The 11,239-nt window shown below is 43.0% G+C and overlaps 1 long non-coding RNA gene across 1 annotated transcript in view; it reads left to right on the forward strand.

The window, feature by feature from the left end:
* The window catches only part of LOC145511268 (uncharacterized), a 106,238-nt gene extending 95,704 nt beyond the window's left edge, over positions 1 to 10,534 (forward strand). Inside the window, exon 2 of the long non-coding RNA XR_014057717.1 lies at positions 9,993 to 10,534. This is a non-coding gene — a long non-coding RNA (uncharacterized LOC145511268). The remainder of the gene's footprint in view (positions 1 to 9,992) is intronic.
* The last annotated feature ends 705 nt before the right edge of the window (positions 10,535 to 11,239 follow it).

Below are 11,239 nucleotides of genomic sequence, written 5' to 3' on the forward strand. Positions count from 1 at the left end.
ACTCAACAACAAAAAGACAAACAACCCAATCAAAAAGTAGGCAAAGGAATTGAATTCATGTTTCTCCAAAGAAAATATTGGAGAAGGCAATGGCAACCCACTCAAGTACTCTTGCCTGGAAGATCCCATGGATGGAGGAGCCTGGTAGGCTGCAGTCCATGGGGTCGCTAAGAGTTGGACACGACTGAGGACTTCACTTTCACTTTTCACTTTCATGCATTGGAGAAGGAAATGGCAACCCACTCCAGTGTTCTTGCCTGGAGAATCCCAGGGACGGGGGAGCCTGGTGGGCTCCCATCTATGGGGTCGCACAGAGTCAGACACGACTGAAGCGACTTAGCAGCAGCAGCAGCAGCAAAGAAGATATATAACTGACAAAAAAGAACATGAAAAGATGTTCAATATCATTAGCCATTAGGGAAATGAAAATCAAAGTCACAATGAGATACCACTTCACACTGACCAGGATGGCTATGATACTAGTTAAAAAATTGTAAATATCAGAAAATAATAAAAATGCAACAATCAAAACAGAAAGTGAGGGTGTGGAAAAATAATTGGAACCTTCATACATTGCTGGTGGAAATGTAAAGTGGTGCAACCTCTGTGGAAAACACTTTGGTCGCTCTTCAATCAGCTGAACATACAGTTGTCATATCACATCACAGATAATTCATCCAGCAATTACATCCCCAAGCATATAGCCAAAAGAACTGAAAGCAGGTATTCAAACAGAAACTTGTACATGAAAGTTTGTAGTAACACTATTCAGAATAGTCAAAAGGTAGAAGCAATTCAAATGTCTATCAACAGATGAATGGATAAAGAAAATGCAATATATCCACACAATGGGATATTATTCAACCGTAACGATGAAGTGCTTATACATGTTATCACATGGATAAACCTTGAAAACATATGCTAAGTTAAAGAGGCCAAACACAAGAGGCCATATATTGTGTCATTCCATTTATTTGAACTTTCCAAGATATGAGACTCTACAGAAAACAGATTCTTGGTTTCCAGGGCTGGGGGACAGAGGAGAGTAGGAAGTGGCTACTAAATGAGTATAAGGTTTCCTTTGGAGGTGATAAAAATGTTCTGAAATGAGGGAGTGATGATGCCTGCACAGCGCTGTGAATGTAATAAATATCCCTGCATTATATGCTTAAAAATGGTTAAAATGGTGCATTCTATGTTGTGTGAAAGAAAAGTGAAAGTATTAGTTGATCAGTCACATCCAACTCTTTGCAATGCCATGGACTGTAGCCCACCAGGCTCCTCTGTTCATGGAATTCTTCAGGCAAGAATACTGGAGTGGGTTGCCATTTCCTTTTCCAGGGGATCTTCCCTACCCAGGGATTGGACCCAGGTCTCCTGCACTGCAGGCAGATTCTTTATCGTCTAAGCCACCAGGGAAGTCCATGTTATATGAATATTACCTCAATTAAGAAGAACTTATTGATGAATGTATTGTTCACTATCCATGTGTCAGTGTTTTAGATGTAGGGTTAATTAAGCTATTGCTTCTCTTTCTAGACTCTGAGGGACTGACAAGTAAAATAATACAGAACGAAGATGTGGGTTCTAAACACAGACAAAGGCTGTTAGGGGACCGAGAAATGATAGTGATACAAGGGCTTTCCAAATGAAGCCACAGAGTCTTGGACTAACTGGTTACAAGTCTCTGAGTCCCTCTTTGTGCTGCTACTGTACTGGGCTGGGTGTTCAATAATGGGCAACAGCAGAGACCATCCATCCTTCCTGGAACTTGCACTCGGGGCACAAGCAGATATTTCTTACAACCCCCTGCAGACTGAGGTAAGTGCTATGTAGAAAAGGAACAGTCTGTGAAAGCGCAGAATAGACAGACTTGACCTAGACTGGAACGAGGGAAGACCTCCTTCTGAGAGTAATCCTTAAGCTGAGACCTGTGAAACAAATAGGAGGCAAGAGAGACTAGCATGGAGAGTCGGGTTAGGACTCAGTGCTTTCACTGCTATGGCCCGAGTTCAGTCCCTGGTTGGGGAATTAAGATTCCATGAGCCATGCAGCACAGTCAAAAAGAGAGAGAGAGAGAGAGAGAGAGAGAGAGACTAGCATCAGCAAAACCTATAGCAGGAGGAAACAGGACTTTCGAGGGCATGAAAGAAGTGTGCTACAGTTGGAGCAAGCTGCTAAGTGGGTCACGAAGCTGGAAAGACAGGTGGGGCCTGATAGGGCCCCCTATACCGGCTTATGCTGGCTTAAAACTCAACATTCAAAAAACAAAGATCATGGCATCTGGTCCCATCACTTCATGGCAAATAGATGGGGAAACAATGGAAACAGTGACAGACTTTATTTTCTTGGGCTCCAAAATCACTGCAGATGGTGACTGCAGCCATGAAATTATAAGACGCTTGCTCCTTGGAAGAAAAGTTATGACCAATCTAGACAGCAATTAAAAAGCAGAGACATTACTTTGCCAACAAAGGTCCATCTAGTCAAAGCTATGGTTTTTTTCCAGTAGTCATGTATGGATGTGAGAGCTGGACCATAAAAAAGGCTGAGTGCCAAAGGACAGGTATTTTTGAACTGTGGTGTTGGAGAAGACTCTTGAGAGTCCCTTGGACTGCAAGGAGATCAAACCAGTCAATCCTAAAGGAAATTAGTCCTGAATATTCATTGGTAGGACTAATGCTAAAGCTCCAATACCTGATGAGAAGAGCTGACTCATTGGAAAAGACTCTGATGCTGGGAAAGATTGAAGGCAGGAGGAGAAGGGGATGACAGAGGATGAGATGGTTGGATGGTATCACCAACTTGATGGACATGAGTTTGAGCGAGCTCCAGGAGATGGTGAAGGACAGGGAAGCCCGGCGTGCTGCAGTCCATGGGGCTGCAAAGAGTCAGACATGACTGAGAAACTGAACAACAAATACAGGCTCTGATAAAGATTCTGCTCTTTATCCTAAGGGTGACAGGAAGGGGCAGACGGGGGATGAGGGATGGTTACCTCCATCCTGGAGGTCAAGAATGGACTGGAGGCAGGCAAGAATAGACATGGAGTGGAGACTACTTAGGAAGCTACTACATTTATCCAGGGGGCCTCCCCAGTGGCTCAGTGGTAAAGAACCTGTCTTGTAAGGCAGGAGACACAGGTTCAATCCCTGGGTTGGGAAGATATCCTGGAGAAGGAAATGGCAACCCACTCCAGTATTCTTGCCTGGAGAATCCCATGGACAGAGCCTGGAGGGCTACAGTCCATAGGGTCACAAAGAGTCAGACACAACTTAGCAACTAAAGGATGATACTTGTCCAGGGAGCAGATGATGGTGCTTGTGAAGTAGAGACAGAGACAGAGAAAAGTGGAGCTAGATCTACAGAACAGGGGTGGAGTTAGGAAGGGGAAGGCCCAGGCCCAGTGACACCATGTGCAAAGGGATGAGGCACTGAAGCATGAAGAAGAAGCTGGATGCAGCATACCAGAGGAGTCACTCTCGTGGCATCCATTGTAAGGTGTAGGTGCAGGAGCCATGGGAAGCTGCTGGAGTCTGTAGGAATCAGATCACACAGCACTCCTGATGAGTCTTATCATGGTGGACACAGGAAACTGTGAGGCATTTAAGAGGGGGAATGGGACTACCAGATTCATGTTTTACAAAGAGCATTACAGGGAAGCTAGAGAATGACTGTCATAGTTCAACATAAGAGTAAATGAGAGCTAATCTCTGGACAGACTATGGGGTCACAAAGAGTCAGACATGACTGAGTGACTAACACACACACATACGCAAAATCTTAAGACATGGTGTCATGAGACTGGGGGATGACAGGGGTATGAATCTATTTCTGAGACTGGATCAATTGATAATCACAACAGTCATGACCTGTGGCCCATATACAACCCCAATATCTTCTCCCATATGGTCTCATGGATCCTTGCCAATGTAAGAGCTGTAGCATGAAACAAATGGAAAGATGTCATTGGAACCAAGTCTCTGACAACATTTTGCTTTCAAAACCTCCCCTCATTTTGATGTGACATTGTCACCCAACTAAACCACAGGTTCTTTAAGAAGAGGGATCATATCTTATTTGCTGTCTCATGTCCTTATTGCTATACTTGCTGCAAAGAGGAGACTGAATAAATACTTGAATACATAAATTTAAAAGATGTATTTCTCAGCACACCAGCCACACAACTAAAATTAAGAGGAAAAATACAGACACATTAAGGAATTATGGAACCTGATAGCCTCATTGGTGACTGTGTGATGTCTCTGCTAACTTTTAAGACAAAATGTTTTCCTTATTCTGCTCATGCTGCATAAGAATCTGTCATCTTTATCACTGAGGTGTACTGGTCTTGATTGGTGGTCCATTGTCAAAGGTGTTGTATGTGCATGGTGAGGTAGACTACTTACTATGTGATTTATATAAGTCTGCAAAAAAAACCATCTCAGGCTCAACACACCTACAAAGAGACTATCACATCATCATCCAAGTGATAGGGGTGCAAAAAATTTCCTTGAATTTGTCGTTCAAAGTGTGTCAACTCCATCTTGAGAGTTTTGCAACAAAGGAAAGGATTTCCATTTTTTTCCCCAGTGGTCTTGGCTTATCTGAAATGAATTCAATTCACCAGACCTCTTATCATCAAGGACATAAGCAGATCTCATTGGAAGATTTGGTTCTGAGACCTTTTGCTCAGAAAACTTTAGTTAAGATGTAAGTCCCAAAAGGCAGAGCTTTGAACATACTGGAGTTAGGGAGAAAGCAATTAGACTAGTAATTCAGAGCTTAGGCCTTGCATTACCAGTGTTTAAAGCTTAATAAAGGCTTTAACAAAGAACAATTAAAGTCTTAGAAGGAAATCAGAGAAAAATAAAAAAGTTCATTTGATATGTGAAGATTAAATAGCCTTTGAGTATGTGTGTATGTGTATGTATTTATATGCATTTCTTAGCAGGTTTGGTCTTCTAATTATGACAGAAAAATATAGAAGAAAGGTCACACAATTTCTTTTAGAATTAATTGGTGCCATCTAAGAGAGAAACTCTAATCTTTACTCATGGTAAAATCTAGTGGAGTTATAGCATTATTATTTCCCTCCATGATCTTAGACTACTTTGAAACTAGCTGTCCATCCCATTGCTGATTTAGGAGATGGAAATGAGAGAACATGGTGGCGATAAGTGGCAAGAGGAAAAAGTGTTAGTCACTCAGTCGTGTCTGACCTTTTGTGACCCCATGGACTGTAGCCCGCCAGGCTCTTCTGTCTGTGGAATTCTCCAGGCAACAATACTGGAGTGGGTTGCCATTTCCTTCTCCAGGGAATTTTCCTGACCCAGGGATCAAACCCAGGTCTCTTGTGCTTCAGGCAGATTCTTTACCATCTGAGCCACTAGGGAAGCTATGCTGGCAAGATGAGGGTAAGAAGGAAAAACAAGGCTCAGGGAACACATGGTGTTGCATGGAATATTGTTGTGCTGGACTTCTCCATCTGCCTCCAGATCCACTCTCTACTCTTCTGTGCCTTGCTCTGTGCCCCAAAGACTGTATTAGTAAGCTCATTCGTCTTCTGCCTTCCAACTGATACCAGTAGGAACTCTGGGGGTGAGGGATAGTGAGGTCAGGGTGTCTGTTCCCCTGTTGAATTTCTGATTGCTTGCCTGCCTCCACCTCAGGTCACTTTGTTTTGGTTTGGGGGTGAGTAATGGGAGGGGTCATCTTTTATGGCTACTTTCCTGGGTTCAAGGGTCTGCTCCTTCCTCTCACTCTCTTATGTCTACATGTACTAATGGTCCTCTACTATTGCTGACCAGGATGCTTCATTAGACTCTGTTGATTCCCCTGAGCCCTGCCCATACCTTTGTAAGGGTCCCTTCATTAACACGTCCCAGGTTCCATCTGAAGGTATCATCCACTAGCTTCTTGCTGGAAACCTTGACTAATACAACTGTCTTCTAGCCAAATGAGGCACTAAACTCTGACAAGATGATCCTGGAAAATCCCAAGGAGACAGGGTAACAATTTTTACTGACCTTTTTCTTTGGCTTTAGTAATGAAATAGTGAATGGATGTTTAAAATGTAATCTCTAGTTAATTATTGATGGGATAAAGCTCCCTTAGGGCCCACTCTCCTATGGTAAGCTCAGATCCCCAATAACTATAAATAAAACTATGAAACTACTTTATGAATTAAGTTGTGAACATCTTCAGTCTGAGATGCCTGAGGGGATGGCCTAGTGGCAATATTGCCTAAGCGCTCAAAAATGAAAGTGTTTGCTATTGGAAACAGTGAGTTCCACATGGTAGGAAGTATTCAGGTAGAAACTGGAAAAGCAATGGATTAGAAGTTGAACTTTATAATTTTAAGGTCTTTTCCAATGTGTACTTTTATGGTTATTGGATTTATGATATAATGGTTTATCAGCAGAAATTTATTATGAAAGTGTTGACTACTAAGATGGGTAATTTAATATACTGATACATGAACAGTATATACATAAATTAAAAAAAAAACTATTGGCACTAGTGGTAAAGAACCCGCCTACCAATGCAGGAGACGTAAGATACATGGGTACAATGCCTGTGTCATGAAGATCCCCTGGAGGAGGGCATGGCAATCCACTCCAGTATTCTTGCTTGGCAAATCCCATGGACAGACGAGCCTGGCGGGCTACAGACTATGGGGTCACAAAGAGTTGGACACGACTGAAGTGACTTAGCATCAAAAAGCTTACAGAAAATTCACCTTCAGCATGACACAGTGAAAATCCTGGTGTCTGGAGACAGATTAAACTTCTGTTTCAATCCTCGGTCTTAACGAAAAGCCACATGTCCTATGGAAGCTACTTAACATCTTTATATTTCAATTTTCTCACATCTTTCTCAATAGAGCAATGATGGAAATTCACTGAGATAATGCCTACAACAAATTTAGGTACTCAGTAGATGTTACTTCTCTTTGCTTCACTATCACCATTAAACTGTTCTTCCTATTACATCAATTTATGGTGCTAAGGTAAATAAGAATGCATTTAAGATTTCTTTTTCAAAGAATAAAATAATGCCATTTGCAGCAACATGGAGGGACCAAGATATTACCGTACAAAGTGAAGTAAGTCAGATACAGAAAGATCAATATAATATCACTTATATGTGAACTCTAAAGAAACTGATACAAATGGACTTATTTATGAAACAAGATCAGACACACAGTCATAAAAACTTATGGTGACCAAAAGGGAAAAGGCAGGGGAAGGATAAAATAGGAGCTTGAGATTAGCAGATATAAACTACCATACAAAAAAAAGATAAACAAGAGAGCAGAAGATGGCGGAGGAATAGGACGGGGAGACCACTCTCTCCTCCACAAATTTATCGAAAGAACATCTGAACGCTGACCAAACTTCACAAAACTACTTCTGAAGGCTGGCTGAGGACGTCAGGCTTTCACAAAAACTGCGCATTATCTTCAAAAGAGGTAGGAGAAATTATAAAAGATAAAAAGAGAGACAAAAGAGTTAGGGACGGAGACCCGTCCCGGGGAGGGAGTCGTAAAAGAGGAGGAATTTCCAAGCACCAGGAAACCCTCTCACCGGCGGGTGTGGGGGAGGATTTTTTATCTCGGAGGGCAACGTAACTGGGAGGAAAAAATAAATAAAATCGACAGATTACGTGCCTAAAGCAACTCCCAGCAAAGAACCCCAGACGCTCGCATCATCCGCCACCAGCAAGTGGGGGCTGAACGGAGAGGAGCGGGAGGCATTGCCTAGGGTAAGGACCGGGCCCGAGTGCCCCGAGGGCAATCTGAGGGAGCTAACGTGAGATAGTAACCTAAACTGTGGGACAGCGAGAGAGAGAGAGAGAGAGAGAGAGAACTATCCCGCGAAAAGCCCAACTCTAAGGCACTGCCGGCCCGCTCACAGAACAAAGGACTGAGCGATACCAGAGGAGAGCTAGCCGGCTGCGGACCGCGCCATCCCCCGCCGGACACAGCGGGCAGGCGGGGCCCGCTAGAGCCGGAAAGGGGCAAACTCGGCTCCAGAGAGGGCACCCCCTACCAAACTGCAAACAGGCTCCCAGTTTTTAAGCAAAGACTGCCTGAGATCCCGGAGGGTCGACAGCAGCCGGGAGGGTCGCAGCCAGAGACCAGCTCCCCAGAACCGACACAAAGCACACCGGAGCCGGGCGCGCCCGTAAACCGAGGCGGGGACCAGGGAGGTGATAAGCCGCACCGCCCCAACAGGGGACAGCGCCCTCGCCAAACTCCTGGCCGCCTGGGCAGCTCCGACCGGGAACGGCACAAGCCGCGGGCAAAATCGAGTCTGCGCCTTTGTGGAGTAACCGGGAGCCTGAACCTGAGCGGCTTAGTCCTGGGAAGTGCACGCAGCTCAGGGCCCGCTCCCCGGCCGAGTAACCTGAAGCCTGAGCAGGGTAGACGGGGAAAGCACACACGCCGTGAGCGGGGGCGAACCCAGTGCGGCCGAGACACTGCGAGCTTACCACACACACGCCAGAATTGCAGTGTTCCTTCCTCCCCACAGCACGATTGAACAAGCGAACCTAAAGAGATCACCTCCACCGCTTTGTTGCAGGGCGGAAATTAGATACTGAAGAGATCTCCAAACAGAAGCCAAATAAACAGAGGGAAGTGCTTTGGAAGGGACAGGCCAACAGATTAAGATCCCTGTAGCTAATACCGACTGCACTAAAAAGGACCTACAGATCTTGAAAAGTATAAGCAGGAATAAGGATCTATCTAAAACTGAGCAGATCCCACACTGCTCACAACAGCTCCAGAGAAAGTCCGGGATATATATATTTTTTACTATTTTTTTTTTTTTTTAATTTTTTTTTTAATTAAAAAAAATTTTTTTTCTCTTCTTTCCTTTTTCTTCAAGTCCTCTATTACACCTTTAACTTTCATTTTCATAACACACTATTAACTTGCAAAAAAAAAAAAAAACCCTATTTTTGAAGCAAACTACATACATATATCTTATACCTTTTGTGTTCTTTTTTTTTTTAATGTTTTTTTCCTGTTCTACATTTTTTTACTGTTTCTTTTTTTACTGTTTTACTGTTTTTTTTTCTTTTTACACTGTTCCCTTTTTTCTTTTTTTTTTTTTTTTTTTTTTAGATTGTAAGTTTTATAAGAGTCTAACCTCTACTCTAGATTTTTAATCTGTGTTTTACATATTTGATATCAACTTTGTACATTTAAGAACCCAATCTTTAGGACCCATTTTTACTCAGGAGTGTGATCACTGGCCTGATCACTCTCTCCCCCTATTGATGCTCTTTCTTCTCCCTCAGGGAACCTCTATCTCCCACCCTCCTCCTTCTCTTCTCAACCCAATTCTGTGAATCTCTGAGGGTGTTCTGGGTACCGGAGAACACTTCAGGAACAGGATACTGCCCAGATCTCTCTCTCCCCTCTTAATTCCTCCCTTTCTACTCATGCTCACCTCTGTTACCTTCCTCCCCCCTCTCTATGTATCTCTGTGAATCACTCTGAGGGTTCCAAACTGTGGAAAGCACAGAGGGAAGTGCTTACTGGCTAGATTGCTCTCTCCACATTTGAATTCCCCTCTTCCCCTCCTGGTCACTTCAACCCACCCCCCCCACCTCATCTCTCCATGTAACTCAGTGAACCTTTCTGGGTATCCCTCACTGTGGAGAATCTTTTCACCATTAACCTAAAAGTTTTATTATTGAGGCTGTATGGAAGGAGAAGTCTTGAGGCTACTGCAAGAATAAGACTGAAAGCCAGGGGAAACATTAATTAATAAGAGACCATCCAATAGCCTCCATAAATTCACTGAAACCAAGCTCCACCCAAGAGATAATAAGTTCCAGAGCAAGACATACCACGCAAATTCTCCAGCAACGCGGGAACATAGACCTGAGCATCAATATACAGGCTGCCCAGAGGCACACCAAATCCATAGACATCTCAAAAATTAATACTGGTCACTCCATTACACTCAAGAGAGCAGAAATCCAGCTCCACCCACCAGAACACCGACACAAGCTCCCCCAACCAGGAAACCTTGACAAGCCACCTGTCCAACCCCAACCGCAGTGAGGAACCTCCACAACAAAGAGGAACTTCATACTACCAGAATACAGAAGGGCCACGCCTAACACAGCAATCTAAACAAGATGAAAAGGCAGAGAAATACTCAGCAAGTAAAGGAAAATGAGAAATGCCCACAAAGCCAAACAAAAGAGGAGGAGATAGGGAATCTATCCGAAAAAGAATTTAGAATAAGGATAATAAAAATGATCCAAAATCTTGAAAGCAAAATGGAGTTACAGATAAATAGCCTGGAGACAAAGATTGAGAAGATGCAAGAAATGTTTATCAAGGACTTAGAAGAAATAAAAAGGAATCAATATAGAATGAATAATGAAATAAAGGAGATAAAAGACACTCTGGAGGGAACCAACAGTAGAATAACGGAGGCAGAAGATAGGATAAGTGAGGTAGAAGATAGAATGATGGAAATAAACGAAGCAGAGAGGAAAAAAGAAAAAAGAATCAAAAGAAATGAGGAAAACCTCCGGGACCTCTGGGACAATATGAAACGCCCCAACATTCGAATCATAGGAGTCCCAGAAGAAGAAGATAAAAGGAAAGGCCATGAAAAAATACTCGAGGAGATAATAGTTGAGAATTTCCCTAAATTGAGGAAAGAAATAGTCACAGAAGTCCAAGAAACCCAGAGAGTTCCAAACAGGATAAACCCAAGGCGAAACACCCCAAGACACATATTAATCAAATTAACAAAGATCAAACACAAAGAACAAATATTAAAAGCAGCAAGGGAAAAACAACAAATAACACACAAGGGGATCCCCATAAGGATAACAGCTGATCTTTCAATAGAAACCCTTCAGGCTAGAAGGGAATGGCAGGACATACTTAAAGTAATGAAAGAGAATAATCTACAACCCAGATTACTGTACCCAGCAAGGATCTCATTCAGATATGAAGGAGAATTCAAAAGCTTTACAGACAAGCAAGAGCTGAGGGAATTCAGCACCACCAAACCAGCTCTCCAGCAAATGCTAAAGGATCTTCTCTAAACAGGAAACACAGAAAGGATGTTTCAACACGAACTCAAAACAACAAAGGAAATGGCAACGGGATCATACTTATCAATAATTACCTTAAATGTAAATGGGTTGAATGCCCCAACCAAAAGGCAAAGGGTTGCTGAATGGATACAAAAACAAGACC

Source organism: Giraffa tippelskirchi, chromosome 1, assembly GCF_054371585.1.
Source record: "Giraffa tippelskirchi isolate mGirTip1 chromosome 1, T2T-mGirTip1v1.2.pri, whole genome shotgun sequence".
NCBI lineage: Eukaryota > Metazoa > Chordata > Mammalia > Artiodactyla > Giraffidae > Giraffa > Giraffa tippelskirchi.